The sequence below is a fragment of the Sturnira hondurensis genome, unplaced genomic scaffold, assembly GCF_014824575.4.
Source record: "Sturnira hondurensis isolate 20B ecotype Veracruz unplaced genomic scaffold, ASM1482457v3 Scaffold0000167, whole genome shotgun sequence".
NCBI classification, from domain to species: domain Eukaryota; kingdom Metazoa; phylum Chordata; class Mammalia; order Chiroptera; family Phyllostomidae; genus Sturnira; species Sturnira hondurensis.
This window is the reverse complement of record NW_028072798.1, coordinates 1168599-1188016: the sequence shown is the minus strand read 5'-3', so window position 1 is coordinate 1188016 and position 19418 is coordinate 1168599. Positions and strand designations below refer to the sequence as shown.

The 19418-nt window shown below is 38.6% G+C and overlaps 1 protein-coding gene across 2 annotated transcripts in view; it reads right to left on the bottom strand.

The window, feature by feature from the left end:
- ESR1 (estrogen receptor 1) overlaps positions 1 to 19418 on the bottom strand; it is a 371393-nt gene that overhangs the window by 323362 nt on the left and 28613 nt on the right. The gene's annotated exons all lie outside the window — the stretch shown is intronic.

Genomic DNA, 19418 nt, shown 5'->3' with positions numbered 1-19418 from the left:
GGGGAGGAAGGAAAGAATGGCTAAGAAAAGAAAGAAGAGCAAGGTAAAATGATAAGATGAGGAAGAGAAGAGGAAGAACCTGGCCCTCATCAGAAAAGAGCTGGAAGGAAGACTGAACCTCCTGACAAAACAGTGGGCAGCATTCCACTCTCCCCAGCTCTCTTCTCCTGCTGAAATCGAAACCAACTAGAAGATATTTGGAAGGCCCAATAAAACTGCAGAATTTAAACAGACACATGAATTGTCAGTGGGTAACAAGGCTTTCCTTGGGGCACCATAACCTCTTCATCAGCCCTTTAGGAGTGAAGCCACTCGGCCACCTCCACACGCAGCCCATTGGCAAGGACAGATGTGACCTTCATTCCCCCAGTCCTGTACAATTTTTGTCACTGGGATAATATTTTAGTTATTGGTAGAAATGCAGAATCCTCCTACATGCTTTTAAAATGAGAAGCTTAATAATACTCAAGTTTTTAGTCACCAAAACCAATCCCATACTTTTAATCATTTTACCAGTACTCCTTTGAGCACCTATCAAGTGCCAGTCTCTGCGCTGGGTGCTGAAGGGCAAAGATGATGTGACGGAGTGGTAATTCAATCCAGTGCTCCTCGTCCTTCGTGTAAACAGATGGATATCACAGTCCTCTCCACACAGAACCCTCTGGGGAGAACTGGCTTCCTCAGTACAATTTGCCACTGATTCAGAGAAGAAAAGATGGCTCTTCTGTACACTCTCACCATCCCACAAGATATTTTATGAAAGTTCATTTTCTCATTTCATAGTAGGAAAACACTGGCTTTTTGGTTTGTTTTCTAAATTTAAAAATGTTACGTTTTGTTGTAGTGTTTTATAATATCCATTCATGCAATGAAGTTCAGAGCACCATACCAGCAAGGTGTTATGGTTAAAGTGGTGCCTGATAAGAAAAATGTTTTCTTAAATTGTATATAAAATGCCAACAAAGAGCTCCTTTGCTCCTTGAGGACCACCAATCTGCAGAGACAGCAATAGATTATCATGTGAAACTATTGTATATATAATTTTCCAAGACACTATTATTCCCATTGCACTTTAAAAATAATTTTTATTAATTTTTTTCATTATAAGAATCATATATGATTAATACAAAACAAGCTGGAAAGTCCAGAAAAGTAAAAGAAGCAAAAGTAATTCACTCATAATCCTACCATAAGAGTCAGCTATGTTAATGGTTTCATATATGTTTTCTAGTTTTATTCATCTTACTGGATGACTTTTACTTTAAAAGGAAATCTAAGTAGAAAGATGAGACCAGTTTGAAGGAAATTCATACTGTGGACGGACCTAACACAAGGTCAAGATGAATGTAAAGACCACAAAATGGTCAAGCTGCCAACAATTAGAAAATACACTTGAGTTCATTCCAACCATAAACCCAATATGCTCTGCTCTTACTTATTTATTTTTTAATAAAGTTCCTTTAAAATTCCCATGGAGGTTTAAATACTGAGAACTACACCAAAATTAGGAATAACAATAATTAGTAGACATTAAAATATGCTACACAACTATTATACTCAAAAAATAAGTCCCCAGCCTGAAAATAGATAGATCTGTATACTGTAGAAAAGAATAAAAAAACAGATAATTGTATATGCAGAAGTTTAATTTACAAGAGAAAAGACAGTTCATTGAACATAGGATGCTTAAACAATTGGCCATCTATCTAAAAGAAAATACAGTTAGACCCTCTACCTTTATATAGAAATAAATTTCAAATGGAAAAAATACCAAAATGTTACAAAGAGAAAAAATTAAAATTAGATTTTAAGTTAGAAGAAAATTTAAGAAAACAGATGGGAAGGCCTTTTAAAGTAAGACAGAAAATCCAGATTCTGTAAAAGAAGAGAAATAGAGGTTACCTCAGAATATTATTTTTTTAATTTTATGGCAGAAAATTAGAAAAATAAAATCAAAGATTAAATTATTATTGAGGAACTAATGTGATCAAAAATCTGTGCTATTCAAAGAGCTTCTCCCAGTTAATGAGATAAAGAGCAACTAGATTAGGAGGAAATGAGCCTAGGACATACACAGGTGACAGATAAAGAAACCCAAAGAAACAATAATAATATGAGCAGATAATCAACCTCATTAGAAGTCAAGAAAATTAAAATTAAATTAATAATTCTACTCATTAGACTAGTAAAAATTAGACAGTGGAGAATTAGAAGGGCAGTGGAAATGTGAGGAAAAGGGTATCTCAAATATCACTAGCGGGAATGTGATTTGTTATAGTATTTTTAGAAAATAATATGGGAAAACCCATTAAAATTTAAAAATATACAAACTCTTTGAACCAGTGATTCTACTTCTGGAAATTAGACCATAAAAATAAAACCACCAATAGCTAAGAATATATGTAGTGGAAAAAAACTTCTTTATGTATTGAAAACTTTTCAAGACTGAATGCCTTTTGATAGATACTTGAATAAAATTTAGTAAATTGTATATTATACCAGTGTTGAAAAAATAAGGTAAATATCTCTTTATCAGATCTCCAAAACATATTTCAGTGAGAAAACTAAGAAGCATACTAATACACATACTCATGAACACACATGGACACGTATACTGCATACATAACCTCATTCCACATTTTGAGACAATTAGGGTCCATTCTCCTGTATATCAGTGTGTGTGTTTGTATTGGGTTGTGTGAGTGTGGAGGCAAGAGTAGAGGAAGCCGTATTCAGTGGTTTCTCTCAAGTGGAAAAGGCAAAGCAAAAAGAGAGAAAGAAGGGAGAAAGACAGACAAAAAAGACTGCAGTATAATAGAAAATATATATGCTATAAAAACAAAAGAAAATGTATCAAATAAACTGTTATCCATTATATTAAGAAAATATCACTAATAGAATAAGTCCATGGACAAGGACTATAGGTGACATGGCCAAATAAAGTGATTTGATTTCTAGATAGGATTGTGAACAATTTTTGCTTGGAATATTTAAAAAGAGTTTCTGCAAAATAATAATGTTTTAAAAGGAAATATGGGAAATCTGGTAATATCCCCTCAAGAATCTTAAAAGTAGCTTCAACCTTTGACATTTTATTTACACTTTAGGAACCACTTACACGGAAATAAGCAGAGATGTGGACAATGATGCTTGTTAAAACATCTAAATAATTAAGTAAATTCTAACATTAAATAAATTCTATAAAATATAACAATTTCAATTTGCAAATACATACTGTACACCTATATGTGTGTACATATACATATGTGTACACATTATATATACTCTATACATATAATGTTAATGAAAACATAACATACCATTACCACTTGCCAAATACATAGTATGTGTATGTGCATACACAAAGTATATATTTTATCAATGGAAACTGTATTGTATTTTACGTTTTTCTTAACATTGAATGGTGGGAATTTTTTATTTTTAATATGCAAATATATACAAATAAATACATATACATACATACTAAGCAATGGATTAAAAGAAAATATAGTAAAATATTTTTAGTGATAATCTGTGGCTGGTGAGCATGTAAGTGACCTCTGTTTACATCTTTATTCTTTTCTCTTTTCAAAACTTGTTAAAATTAACATGCATTCTACAATAGGCAAAACACAAGAACCATTTTTCAGTGGAAGCATAAGAAAGGTAATGAATTCATTTAGAAATTCAAAATGGCTCTCCTAGACAATCTGATGTTCCAAAATGCACCCTCCAGTGCTCCTTCCACATCAGAATGCAGCGTGAAGGCCATGGGCAGTTAACCTCTGTCCACATCATCTGGATAAAAAGTGAAGCATAGAGCTGCCTACATTGACAAACTGTCCCCCAGTATCCTACTAACCCTGGAACACAACCAGTCCTTCAGATGTGAGGATGAATCCCTCAGGTGGGCAGCTGTCGGGCTACAACAGAAAGTTTTCCTTGAAAAAGCAGTGAAGCTATTTTTGTATTGCCTCTACTAAACAATATTCATAATTTATTTCTTCTGATCTCCAGTCAGACCAGAGTTCTATAGTTTGGTCTGAGGTCTCAAAATTGGAAACACTTTTCTCTCTTGGTCCCCCTCCTGGGTAGAAAGGATTTCAGCTGAAATGCAAGGAAAGGCACTGGTGCGGAAGACAGACAAGCCTGCAGGGAAGGCAGCTGGTGGAACTCATGGCACAGCAAGGCCAACGGAGAAGCTTTGTTCTTATCCCAGAAGATCCTCCCGGAGAAGGTCCAACAGGCCAGCAAGATAAGCATCAACCCTCTGAGGCACGCTTCTCCCCTCCCACCTCCTTCCCATCCACACCTCGGAGTGACTTTTGCTCCTTAGCTGACGCAACCAGGATTTCACTACATGGTATTCCCATGTTTCGGTGGGATTGAAGGAAGATCAATAGACACACAGGAGGATTTTTTTTTAACCAGGCAATCTCCCCTCTTGCCAAAGGAATGACAAGGAACGTGTTCTGCAGTTTTGAGCTGAGGAAAGACCACAAAACTATTCTGGAAATTTTGTCAATACTCAACAAAGCATTATTTATACTTTGGTGGGCAATGACATGTTAACATTTAAATAGGTGCCAAAAAAGGGGCTGACAGTTGTGATAGGAAGAAAATGTGGAAATGGCTGTGTGCATGCATGTCCTCAGCTGAGTCTAGCCTCCGGTGTCAGGCTTCCTTTGACGTCATGAAACCTGAACTTTCTGATGACTAAGACTTTCACTTCTTAGGAGGATATATTGTTGTTGTACACAAAGAGCTTCAGACCAGATAGAGAATTCCAATCCATCTTATTTGCTACTGTGAGTCAAGTCAACAATATGAGTAAAAAACCACTATAATTAGCAGTGTGGCACTGTTGTGTAGACAGGCAAAAAAAAATTGAATGAGCCAGACTGAATCTCTGAGACTCAACCAGCCATAATCAAAGTGTGTATTAGGGGTCCTGCTAGCACATATCCAGATAAATAAATTAATAAAAGAAGTCCTTTTCTTCACACCTGGCATAAAGGCAAGAATTATAATAAACAATACTGGAATATATTTACTGGGTTGTAATTTCCTTAGAGACAAGATTAAAGCCATAAGATAGAGTTAAAACCAGGAGATATCACAGCAAATAGGGACTAGTAAGAATGGAAATACAGCAGAAAAGTAATTTGACCCAAATAGGGAGCAAAGACAACATAATTGGACCTTATTTATTAGTGGAAATGAACACACATTGTTATATTGTATTTGGTTCTTGGTCTTTCATATGTGATTTGCCAATTTTGTGGATTATCCTTCCCTCTGCCAGTCTTTATACATCTGAGTCATCTCCTGCCATCTCTAGTTCATGTGTCCAGGGACCCCAAAATAATGTTTACCGTCAATGTATGTCAAATCTCATTAGCAAAGCAAACCAAGGCCAAGATGGCCATGGCTATGGCTTACTGGCCGAAGGACTCCTTTGACTCTTTAGCTTGGGATCGAATCTGGTGGCATATTCTCACTGGTAGTGGAGAAGTCCAAATGGGCACTGAACTTGGTAAACAAGGATACTGGTCAACTAAACCCCGGCCTATTGTCTCTTTGCTAAGTAAAAACTGATTCAGATATAATCAGTCAACTCTATTAAGTGTCATTTACAGGCAGGAAAATGTACTCATACGACGACGAAAATCGAAATGGCACTATCTACACACATAAAGTCTTAGCCTCAGAGGTCTTGTCTTGAGTGGATGAGTTCTAAACAGTAAAAAGAACATCATAAGAACTTGTCCCATGCAATGGGGATAGAAACAATTCACAGTATTTGAGCTCCTTCTGAATTATAATCTTCTCAAAGGAAGAGACTTTTCGTTTTTATACTGCTTCTGTATTCCCTTCAGCACCTAAGCCCCGTGCCTGCAAATGTAACCTACAAGCCCATATTTCCATTAGCTAAGATCTTGGGTAACTGTTCTAAGTTCAAATCTTGTTATCTCATTTACAACTTGGGTGGTCCTCAGCAAATTACTTAATTTCTCTGAGCCTTGGTTTGCTTCCCTAGAAAATGGGTATAAAAACCCCCATTCCTAGAGATATTGTAATGACTAAATAAGCTATTCTCTGTAAGGCACAAAGCACCAAGGCCAACAGAAAATGTGGTCAATAAGTGTACAGGTTTTATTACTCTCATTACATTAATTACTTGACTGAACTGACTCCAAAAATGACCAGAGTAAATCATAAAATAAATAGGACTTTAAAGAATTGATTTTTGTAACCTGAGAGTTGTTATGAAAGAAAGAGGAAGAGAAAGGAAGGGAGGGAGGGAAGGAGGGAGAGAAGGAAGGAGAGAGAGAAGGAGAGAGGAAGGGAAGGAGGGAGGGAGGGAAGGAGGGAGGAAGGAAGGAAGAGAAAGATTGGTGAACAACCCCACATAAGGGTATGACACTAACCTACTAACATATTTTATGCATTTTATTATTTGTCCCTTTAATTCTTTATACATATGGCCAATAATTAAAATTGATAGAGCCAAATCTCTCTGGAAGCAGGAGAACAGTAGTATTAGATGTTGCTAAGAAATAGGCAATAAAAGTGGAGAAATGTGATTCTGGTGCTATCCCCTAAATGACACAGTTATACCGATTGGTGCACAATGGGTTCAATGGCACCTGGAATCCCAAGGGTTTTGTCTCAGACCTCTGTCAAAGTCCCAGCAACAGCACTTCCTTAGGTCTTTCTGGAATAACCAGCCTCAGATATAAGGCCACTCAGACACTGCCAAGTGTGCAGAAACACAAAAAGCAAGAAAGGGAGTATAGGGTATTGAAAAACTCCTAGTGAGTTGCACAATTCTACTTTTCCAGCCCCAGTTGGGTAAAGGACTCATTTATTTGTTTTAAAAAACCTTTTCCCTCCTTCCTCTGGCCTTATTGATTTCTCCTTGCTCTCCAAACTAGCTGTCTGCACCAAACGGGCAAATAGCTACAGGCACTCTGTCCTTGGAAGTGGAAGCTACCTCGGTTCACCCCACTAGCAGTCTATGATTCACATAAGCTTTCATTCACAGCTGCTCGGGTTCTTTTTTAATTAAATTTATTGTGGTGACATTGGTTAATAAGATCATGTAGGTTTCAAGTGAATACCCTGACACGACCTGCTCTGCATGGGGGATCAGGTAGTAAAGGGTAAAGGGAGCCAATAGATGGTGATGAAAGGTGGTTGGTCTTTGGGTGGTCAGCACAAAATGCCACATTCAGACCCTTAGTGCAAGGGTTAGGACAATAGCGGTTTAAAATTCCTGAGCCAGACAGCTTTCACGGGAGCTTCTAAACAGCCTAGTGTCAGCCATGACCTTAGAGAAGAGGTCCTGGGGGTTGGTCCCGATTCCCCAAGAACGGTCACCCTCAGAAGACTGGCCCGACCAGTCCCCGTGCACTTCTGAGGACAGTGGCAAAGCCTAGAACTAGTGACATTATTTAACATTTTGGTTATTCACTAAATCAAGTCTTTGCCTAGAAACCTTCATTTCCTGTATAGCAGGGAAGACGAGGCCCAACCAAAATGTCCCTAAAATACTTGACTGAGATAGGCCAGCTCTGCCATGAGGAAGTTGCCACACTGAGCAGTATATGCCTTGCGGCCCTTGGTGAAGCCAGGCTCAGTCCGTGGCATCTCTAGCTGATGGCAGACAACCCGTGTCCCACACCCCAGCCCCCCTTGCAATTTGGGCAGTTTATATAAAAATAAACCACACGGGTTACTCGGTTGACTCAGACTTCCTGTGCTATTGAGCATTTTGAAAGTTAGCATGGTATTTACAAATCAGAAAGGCTCTTAATCTTTTATATCGCATGCCCAGTACTGGACTCACAAAGTGCCAAAATAAATACACAGCCTCTCAAATCGGCTTTCGGCACCGGTCACGACTTGTCCCTCCATTGTACCACACGCATGGCTTTTCCAGAAGTTTGCTAACTAGTTTAGAAACGGTCTGTGGGGGAAACAAGAAATGGACTTGAAGGTCAGAAAGTTATTTTCTCTTTTAAATTGTAAATAAAAACAGTGTGATCACTTAGTGATCACAAATGCAAAGGAGATGGCTACGTGTCCACCTAATAGGTTTTTTTTTTCTTACGCAACTTCCACTTGTCACTTTCAATAATAAATTCAATAGACATCTTTCTCAGTGATTGAAAATGTATGAATCATAGGTCTATGTCTTGGTGGGTAACTGAATATACAAAGTCTATATTCTGAAGATTTTTTCCTATTTTAGGGTTAAAACTAAACACACACCGACATTTGGCTTCTTATTAACACCATGTAAATGGCAAGAGGAGCTTCTAAAATGCAAATCAGAAAACATTTTTACTTGTTAGCAGCTATGGCAAAGGTCTGAGGGACACAAGAATGAAATAAAAAAGTTTTTTTTTTAATTTGGGCTTTCTACATGTAGAATATACTATTGATCATTTAGATAAATTCCTTTGCCTCCCCAATACCATATAAAGAATCTTCAACTGCACAGTGTATGGAGGGGGTTATTTAATGGGTTAGACCATACGTCATATCCTTCACTCCAAGAAGTGCATGTGGAATGTCTACCAGATACGAGATGTACCGCTAAGCCCCTGGCAAGCCAGGGTTCATAGTCAAAGAAAGTAAATGAAAAAGTATTCTCCAAACCAAATGGCCAAATTAGGCCTTATGTACTCACATGGAAGAAGTCAGGAGAAAGAAAGAGGAAACTAATATGTTCACACACACCTCAGTGGTGATTCAAAATTCAGATCAATATCTACATCCTTTCTCAAGAGAGCTGCGTTAAGATTCAGTCCTACAGTCCTAGGAAATGTGCAGAAGTTTCTGTGCTCTAGTCTTTCTAGCTTTTGTCTTCGTTTGTTTTTCAGAGGGAATAAAAGGATGGAATGGGTGGTTTCTAAAGATTTCCTTAATTAAAGCTGATTTGACCTCTCACTTAAATAACACAAGTGCTTAAAGATAAAAGCAGCCTCATTCAGCAGTATGCACTGAAAGAATCAATGTTTCATTTGTCTGTTCAGCCCAGATTTCTTGATCATATTATTTTACAAAACTAAGTAGGGCATAAGTTATTACCATTGACATCATTAGCAAGAATTTATACAAAATGCATAGGTCACCACCTACTAAGTCCACTCAGGTCTACAGGATGACTTCCGTTTCTGTAGATCAATTTTGCCATTAGAGCAAAAAGTTATGTTCCACAGTGTTCATCGCAGAGTTGTATCTGCAATGGCTGTTGGTGGGATTTACCACAGAGACATAGATGTAGCTACATAATGGGAAAAGCAGTCACTGCCCAAAACCAGTGAGGAATTTAGCAATGCCACCTAATACGCACTTTTGTCCTGTAACTTATAAAACTACTTTCTTAATCTTTACTTGCACATAAAATTCCTCCTCAATTTTTACTTTGTATTATAAGTTGTTCCAGTGAACTCCCTTAGAGTGCTTCCGGGAATATTCCATAGGCAATTTTCGCTGTGGGTTTTAAACATCAGCAGCATGAGATGTTGAAAAAGACCCTGGGCTATTTTTTTTGTTTGTAAACTACAATTGAATGGCTTCAAATATATAAGACTTAATAGAGTAAAAAAAAAATACTTGTTTAATTTCTTAACTTTGTTTTCTCCTCTCAGACTAGTGTGCTGATTTTTCTTACTTCCATGCAGCAATGAATCTAATTTATGGACTTTTTCTCAATTAAAAAAATGGAAAGTTTAACATTGAATTAAGAAGTCTTCAGGGTTAGCAGGTACCCAAAGACAGATTTCTAGGGGCCAATGGACTGAGAACTATATTTTAGGTCTAGGAAACATCTGCTCAGAAAAAGCAGTTTATGGTTTCCACATCAAGTAGAAGAAAAAAATGCCATGTACATCTGAGAGTTTGGCAGTTTTTTTTTAAACCAAAAGCATGGAAATTCTATTCTGGTGGGCTTGTTTCTTTCATTCATTATGTTCTACTAAAATCAAGGGGATGTCACTTCAAGGGGATGTCACACAAATTGTCACATGAGGAAATAATAAAGATACGAAGGAATCAAAGTTTCCAATGAAAAATTCATAAACATATGCTGTGAGGGTAAAAAGGCTAACTAAATATAACATTCAATTAATCTAAAAAAGAAAATGTTTCTCCATGTGAGTCTACAGATTATATGAGCTTCTTCAACCACCTTGACCTCTTGGTCTAAAACAGTTAAATCCAACCCCTGGAAATACTCAGAATTAGACATGTCACAGAGAGTAACACAGATAGAGAGAAATTTTGGAAAAACATGCAACATCCTTGGTTATGAACTCATCATCTTTTAATTTTTTAACCCCAGTCTTTTAGGCTCATTCTAAACAATTACATGAAGCAAGCAGTTAGTTGTTATCTAATCAATTTAGACTGTGAACGCTGACCAAATTGTTTGCTATTTTACCCTCCCTTCTATTTTCAGTCCACATTTTCCCTTCATGGTGACTTTCTGGGTATGTATTATCTGGCCTTGGCCATCTCTACCACCCACTTCAGATAATTGCTCAGTTCTCCACTTGGCTTCTTGTTGGGTAGGCTTGACCTATGACAATGGAAGAAAGAGCCAGCATTTTCCTTTGATCTCTTAGAACTCAGGATTTCATTATATAACCTGCCATAAATCCTAGTGGTAGAGATTGACATCAACTTCCAAACTTGCCACAATATGACACTCCTACTTGATTCATTATGGATTCTGACATTTCTCAATTAACATGAACTCAATACTCCAGTTTGTCTGATAAGACATTTTTCAGTTGCCTTCCTGATATTTTTAAGGGTTGCCTTGATTAATTTTCTTCCTCTGCAATCTAAGCTTTATATGCCAAATGTTCTAACTGGCCATATGCCTCTAAGGTTTAAGATCACAGATGTTTCCTTGTGGCCACAGCAAAAACCACTCCTCTGAGAATGAGTTTGATAAATAAAATTGGCAATAAATTTAGAACTCAAGAGCTGGATAAAGAAGTCAAGTGCAGTCCTTGTTAAGCTGTACTTTTGTAAATCTACAAACTTATCTAATGTACTCAATTCTCAAATATCAGTGGTAGTAGATTCTTGGAACACCATCAACAAATTAAAGCTTCAAACAATCCAAAAACCTCCCTCTAGTTAACAGTATAAATCCCTTTTCCTACTGAACATATTACCATGACTGCTAACAAGTAGAAAATTGGCACACTTAAATTTTGCTTGTATTCCAAGTGCTGAGGGAGGAGTAAAATGGATTGAATCCAGGTGGTGAGAAGGAAGGGAAGCAAGAGCCCCGCGTGGCCTAAACATGAATAATCTGTGAACTGCTCTGAATAATTACTACTCAACTACATTAATATTGCTTATGCAACCTGAGCGCCATAGTAAACAGGAGATCTTTGCTTTATGCTTTTTCCTTTCCTAGAAAACATTTTTCTATGAATCTTTTCCTTCACAAACCAGATTCAAAGCACCTTGATTTGTGAAGCCTACATGATCTGGAGGAATAGACCAAGAAACTGACATGAACAGCATTCTACATGTTCAATATTACAATGTCACCCTCTGCTTGTACTTCTCAGTTTAAAATACAAAGCCCAGGCATTGTCACCCAGGAAACATTCTCAGGAGTATAGTGCTATCATTTGAGATGTATTGTAACTGACATTAAATTACTCAGTGGGTTTGAGCCCTGGTTGGTGTGGCTCAGTGGATTGAGTGCCAGCCAGCAAACCAAAGGGTTGCCGGTTCGATTCCTAGTCAGGGCACATACCTGGGTTGCAGGACAGGTCCCCAGTAAGGGATGCACAAGAGGCAACCACACACTGATGTTTCTTTCCCTCTCTTACACCCTCCCTTCCCCTCTCTCTAGAAATAACCATGTGAAATCCTTTAAAAATTAAAAAATTAAAAAACTTAACTATTTAGTGGGCTTGGCCTTCCCCTAACACCCAATAGGTTTTTGCCTTTTTTTAAATTGGCAATCTTACATTTTATTTCCCCTTAGGAAAAAAAAAAGAAGAAAAGAGAAAGTACAATCTGATATCTCCCCTCTACCCTCAAATCACCAGATTCAGTACCCCCATTCCCTCAAGCATAAGGCACATAAATCAATGGAATAATAACATGTCTTTCTTTTATACCCAAAACAGATACCTGCAGCTTTGGTCATGCTTATATCAGTACTTCAACTCACTGTTCTAAATGGAGACTGCTAAAGCAAGAACTGTACAGTTACATTATGGTATGGCCACAGGGACCATAGAGCTTCCTAGTCCATTGCCTTCATTCAGTTGGTGAGGGAAATGGGGCCTCAACAGACAGACTTATTCGAACAAAGCCAGAGGCACAACACTTCCTAGTTTCAAATATATATTATGAAGCTACAGTAATCAAAACAGTGTGGTACTGGCATAAAAAAAGACATGCAAACCAATAGAACAGAATAGAGTCCTAAATAAATCCATACATATACAGCCAATTGATCTTCAACAATGGTGTTGGGAAAACTAGATTTGCACACATAAAAGAATGAAATTGGATACTATTTTACACAATACCTAAAAATAAATTCAAAATGAGTTAAAGACTTAAATATAAGGCTTGAAACTGTAAAACTCCTAACAGAAAACAGTGGACTTGGCAATGATTTTGTAGATATGACACCAAAAGCACAAAAACAAAATAAATGAGTGTGATTCTGTCACACTAGAGACAGTCTGCACAACAAAGGGAAAAAATGAAAAGAATGAGCCCTGACCGTTGTAGCTCAGGGAGTTGAGTGTGGTCCCCCAAACCAAAAGGTTGCCAGTTCTATTCTCGGTCAGGGCACATGCCTGGTTTACAGGCCGGGCCTCTGGTTGGTAGTGTGCAAGAGGCAACCCATCGATGTTTTTGTCTCACATCAGTGCTTCTCTCCCTTTCTTTCTCACTCCCTTCCCCTCTCTCTAAAATAAATAAATTTTTTTAATTAAGTAAATAAATAGAATGAAAAGACAACTTATATAATGGAAGAAAATACTTGCAAACCATATGTCTGATAAGGAATTAATCTCCAAAAAATAAAATAAAAATCTCAAAAAAATAAAAATGAAACTGCCAGATGACCCAGCAATCCTACTTCTGGGCATATACTCGAAAGAATTGAAACCAGGATCTGGAAGGGGTATTAGCACTCTGATGTTTATTTCAGCCCTTTTCAAAAGGGTTTGTTTATGTGAAAACAACGTAAATGCCCATCAACTTAAATGACTAAAGAAAATGTGGTATATACATACAATGGAACAGTGCTCAACCTTAAAAAGAAGTAAATTCTGCAATATGAGGCAACATGGATGGAACTGGAGGGCATTATGGTAAGTGAAATAAACTGATCACAGAAACACAAGTATTGCATCATTCCACTTAAGTGAGGCATCTAAAATAGTCAAACTCATAAAATCAGAGGCTGGCACGGTGGTTACCAGGGGCTGGAAAGGCAGAAAAGTGGAAGTAATTAATCAATAGGCATAAAGTTTTGGCTACATAAGATGAATAAGTGCTAGAGATTTACTGTACAACATTGTGCGTGTAGTCAACAAAATATACTGTACGCATAAAATGTGTTGAGGTTATATCTTATATTAAGTATTCTTGCCACAGTGAATTTTTAAAAGACTTGTTCAGTATCCAATACAAAGTACCTACTGATTTACTTTATATTGCATTTATTAAAAGAGATTGAAAAAGATACAAAGAAATGGAAAGATATTCCATCCTCATGAGTTAGAACAATTAACATAATTAAAAGGGCCATATCACCCAAAGCAATATGAATTAATACAATTCCCATCAAAATCCCAATGGCATTTTTTAAAGAAATAGAAAAAAATTATAAAAGACGTCAAATAGCCAAAGCAATCCTGAGAAAAAAGAACAAAGACACAGGTCCCTGACTTCAAATTATACTACAGAATGACAATAAGAATATCATGATGTTGGCAGAATATGAAATACATATTTAATGATTATAAATAAATTATAATTTTAATCTAATCTAATAGAAATATGAATGATTTTCTTTTGAATTTACTTTGTGCAAATAAAATAATTTTACTTAAAAATATTCTAAGTTAATAGCTTTTCACACGTATATGAGACGTGTTACTTTTTAAAGTTCTATCACTTAGTCTTCAGTGTATCACTAGCAGAATCTCTGATGGGGGTCTGGTAGTTACTGTGCCCATTTTACAGATGGGAAAACAGAGCACTGAGCATGCATATTGTTTGCTACGGTTACTCAGCACATCAGTAGCAGAGTAATTTCTTTTGACTCCCAACTTACTTCTTTCTCCACTTGTCACTCTGAAACGAAATTATCTGCCCAACCATAGATGGTCATTTCAAAGAACAAGTCTTAATGATTTTTTAAATTGTATTATTCCTCTCTTGAACTCTTCTAATCACCTCCAAATTGATGTATTCACTTTTCATCTGAAAATCTTAGAAAAATACTGCGAAGATCAAAGTGAAGTTTTAATGTCATTCCAATCCTACTCCAAAATCCTCACCGCCAGCACTGGCCAAGTCCAAAACTACGACACTAACTCCGTTCCTCAGTTATCTCCTGCCACCGCCCTGCACGCTCCTCCCTAGTGGTCTCGTCAAGCTGGCAAATGATTCCCCAAAACCTTTTCCCCATGGCTTTGCTTATGGTCTTCCCTGTCCTTATATCTTTCTGTATTAGTATTACCCATCTTTAAGGTCATGGGCAACTATCACTTCCTACGTGAAACCATCCCTGCCCATCTTCTTCATCTTTGCTTTGCCCAACCCCTTCCCTATTTTCCCCTTAACCAGAAATAATTGCCCTCCCTTGTGCTGCCACACCACGGCGCTCATCACTCCCAAAGCGCTCATCGCATTCTACTCTGCATATTACATTATGTGACATTATGGCCTACGGTACGTATTCCAGCCATTGTGCAGTAACTCGATGTCCTATTAGGAGCCTCACTAACTATAAGTGGTAGTGAAGGCCCAGGAACGAAAGAACACCTCAGGCTCTATTGCTCACAGTGCTTGTGTCCCCAACGCGCTGTGTACCCCAGCCTTCCCAAGGCACTGGGGTGCGGGTCCGAGTAAACCCAGCTCTGCACTTGAGGCATTTTCTGGCTGGGAGCAGAGACTCTGGGACAGATCTCAATAAACCACAGCCTGGCCCTTGTAAATATTACTCATTCCTTAAATAAAATCAGGAGCAGAGTTTAAAAATGTGTGTCAAGTTGAACTATATTGGATTCTGACTAACCCTGATGTCTAAATATCTTTTTGTAAAACTCAGTGCAAGAAGGATTTTCAAACTTCCGTATTAAAAAAATGTATATCTGTATTTGTCACATAGTTTTAAAGTAAAATATATTAAAATAAATTATATCTACGATGTGATCATCTTTATTAAATACTTTTCTGTACTTGGTTTTGAGGAAATGAATCCTGACCAATGATTGGCTACAGTAAATAAAAACAAGAGTACAAAAGACAAATGTTTTCTCTGAGACAAACTCAAAATTTCTTGTGGGTCTTTTAGTGTCTTCACTGAAATTCAGAAAGGAAATAGTCCCAATGAGGCCACTTGTATGAACAACGGGGGGGAGGAGAGATCTCAGAAATGCAGATTATCCATTTGCAAAAAGGCTCTGAGGGGCCCTTCAGAACAAACCTGGGGGGTGGGGCGGAGGAGTGCTCAGAGAGCCCAGCTGCTGGCCATTTGATAAGAGTACAGTTAGATGGCATCAGAGGAAAAAGAAATGCCAAAAACTCAGTGGCGATCTCTTATACCAGCAAAGGGCAGGACCCTAGAACAGGAACCGTGATTACATCCTATAAGCAGTTCTCACACTTCAGCTTCCCCAGGACTGCTGTTCCATTGTGGCCCCGAAGTCTCTTCCCCCTTGTGACAGGCAGTGCCCACAAAGGACCTGGGTTCTATCTTCAAGGCTGCAAGAAAGGGGAGCTAGAAGGCTGCACCCCCTCTGTATCCATTCTTGGCAGAAAACCCCAAAAACCTGAGAGCTGGAGCAGCTAAAAATAGGAGCGTGAAGCCAGATTAAGCTTCTGAAGGCCAGGGTCAAAAAAAAATTAAACTCCAGGTATGCAGGCAATAAGCGTCATTGTGGCTTTTCACAACAGAAGGCTAGGGCAGCTCCTGGGCACTTGTCCTCTCAGAAGTCAAGGAGCCCCCCTAGGCCTGCAGGGTGACCCAGGGGCAGGATTACTGGAAGAGGTAACCAGCAGGCTCTCTGAGTCAATCTACCATCATCCCTCCTATACCCTGCTCGGCCTGCCTGCCGTACTCACATTCAAGGTCTGCCGTGTGGCTGGGTGGGATGCACAGCCGCTGGGTCCTTTGGAACACATTCATTCATCCGCCTCTCACACGTGTTTCATAGCCTCACACCAGGTTACTCTCAGTCACTTGGTGACAAGATTTCACACAGAACTAATAGTTTATACCTTGCATATACAAACTTGCACTTCATAAAACAACTTCTTACAAAGCTCTCATACATACTTCACTTAAATTTCATCACTAGCCAGCCAATTTCTGTAAGTCAGATATCATTATTCCCCTTCTACAGAGGAAGCTATGAAGGCTTAGAGAAGGGATAATATTATCCACCTAAGATGCTCAGCTTGCTTCTTCAAGGCCAAGATCATATTGATCAAAAACTTTAGAAATTAATATTGTATCAAGTAATAGCTGAGGGCATGAACTTTCAAAGTAGCTAAATATATCTTTGAGTCTTAGAACTGCCATTTATAAAGCAGTCTAACATTGGACACATTACCTAACTTTGCAAAGTCTTAGTTTCCTCATTTGTAAAATTGGAATCATTATATTATTTACCAGTTAAGATCATTGTCAAGATTAAATGTGATAATGCCTACAAAAAGCATTGCCCAAAGTAAGTGCTCCCTAAATATAGCAGGTGCTAATATAATTGCTATCACTACCGCCTCACAGGCACTAAATAATTGCTACAGAGACTGTGAGAAAGGCGCTCTCCCGGGCCTTTGGCTTCAAGTTGAATTCAAAGTTCAAGTACACAACTACATGTGCATAGAGTCGCCCCTTGCCCAAGAACTAAATAAAACTCTTCTTCTGATGTCAAAACAAGTGTGATACATTTTTGACATGCTCATCACAGTAAGAACCTGTCCTTTTCTTCGTTACTCTTCCCATCACGAAGGAGAAGAATAACAGAGGGAAGGATGTTGGAGCTTCCTCTGCTTTCTCTTCTAACCGTTCATGCTCATTTCAAAACTACAGCGTGTGGACAAGTGGCACTCTCGGCTGGGTAAATGTATTATCCTTTTTTATTCAGGTCAGGTTCCCAGTTACAGTCGGATGGACACAAACTCTTACGAGCAACAGTGCTGACCATGCGTTCTGGTCATTTATTCAAACAACATTTATTACTAGGTACTGTACTAGGTTTGGAACAAACATGAGTTTCTAACACTTGAAGACTGCAACTAATTTAATGAGTGATTTAATCTTATTTACTCCATACAATTTTATCTGGCAGTTACTCCTAACATCCATTCTTCTCAGATAAAGAGTTTGAGGCCAGGGGTGAAATTGTACAGCTAGACAGTGGAGGGAGCTACAAACTCAGGCATCTCCTGTGGGTTTGAATTAAATGACCTAATGTCTAAGTCCTCACCAAAGAGTTACTGCTCTGGAAGACCTGAGCAGAAGTGTAAACTTTCTAGCAAAAATACTTTTAGGGGTGATGAGATGGTGCAGGTCCTAATAAAGCTGAGTGGGCAGGACCACATCTCAACTGACATCCGTGAAGTCTGTGCCATAGATAATGTACAAACAATGTGGACATCCTGCTTGGTGCTGGGTCACTGTCATTCTTGCCTGTTTTCTTGGTAGACAGTCAGCAGCTGTGAAATAGAGCTGTTCTCTGTCCAAAGCAAACTGAAGCCCAGCCACTGGGCGCTGGGCCCCAGCAGTTGTTCTGACCAACGGGACTAAACCAACACGGACTAATGCCCAGGGAATCCACACAGAACAATGCAAAACTGTTTCATAGGCACCCAGGGTGTGTGTTTGTATTGTATCGAGGTTTAGAGTGATAGCTGGGGGGAGGGCAGACAGCACCTACCTCTGAATCCTAAACCGAATGAAAGACACGGAGTTGATTGAAATGAAGGACAATCGTTTAACGTGGTTCTTACTCCAAGTTTAAGACACGTGAGCTTTCTCCATTTCCTTGACTAAAAACAATAAAACAAAACAAATATCTCCATGGATCTCAGGAAAATATCCTGCTTGTAAATAGAGCATTTATATTCATATTCAGAATGTTGCTTTTTTCCCAACATGGCACATCTCTGATATTTACATTTTTTTTGTTTTTAATTTCTCTGAAACTCTAACAACTTCTACAATATTGTGTCTATCCTCTGGGGTTTTACAGCCACACATGCCAAGGCCTACCCAGGGGCGGGATTCACAGGATATTAATAAAATCCAAACAAGCACTTGCAAATTTGAGAAATAGGAAGGAATTATATTGCATAGAAATGGGTTCTGAACCCTCAATCTCAAAAGTTCCCATCCAATTTCATATATATTTTCATATACACACATACATATATGTACATATGTGTGTATACACATATCAAAACACATTCAAACCCGGATGATTTTCACAGCAATCTCGGCCTTGGAGTTCCTCTCCAAGCTGATTAGATCGGGTCCATACAACCCATAGAAACCTGGCACCTTGGAAGAGGCATCAGTGCCATGGCCCAGGTCCTCATAAAGCTCAACCCTTTTCTAGGGTTAAAAAGAGAAATCATGTTGGACGTGCCTGAGAAAACAAGACATGGTTACCCTCTCGACAAAGCATGAAACTTACAACCTATCACGCATTTCCTGCAGCCTGCGGCATTCCTCTAACAAAACTGAAAGTATCCTGCCCTGTCTTCGGTGACTGCCACATCACTACCCGAGGAGCACACTGCAGTGTGGGGGAGGCAAGCACGAACGCACCACCCGGCTGCAGAAAGTGACTGATCATTTTCTCACATTAGACCCAAAACTGTGGCAGCAGGATCCAAAACAGTTTGCCTAAAATCTCAGGGCAAAGACGGGGTGTCTCACTTTTGCATTGCTCGATTGTGTAGCTTTTCAGAAACCTTGAGTGTCTCCTGGGAACAAATAATGGCTTATTCAGATTGCTCAGTTCAAACTCATGTAAATTACGGCACCGACGATTAGAAAAACAGGTAGTGTGTTCAGGCGAGCCCACCATCAGTCCCATTAATACCTCTCAACATTCCGACACATTTCCCCAACACGGTTCCTCACAGCTAGAGCTGGATCCAATAAATCCACA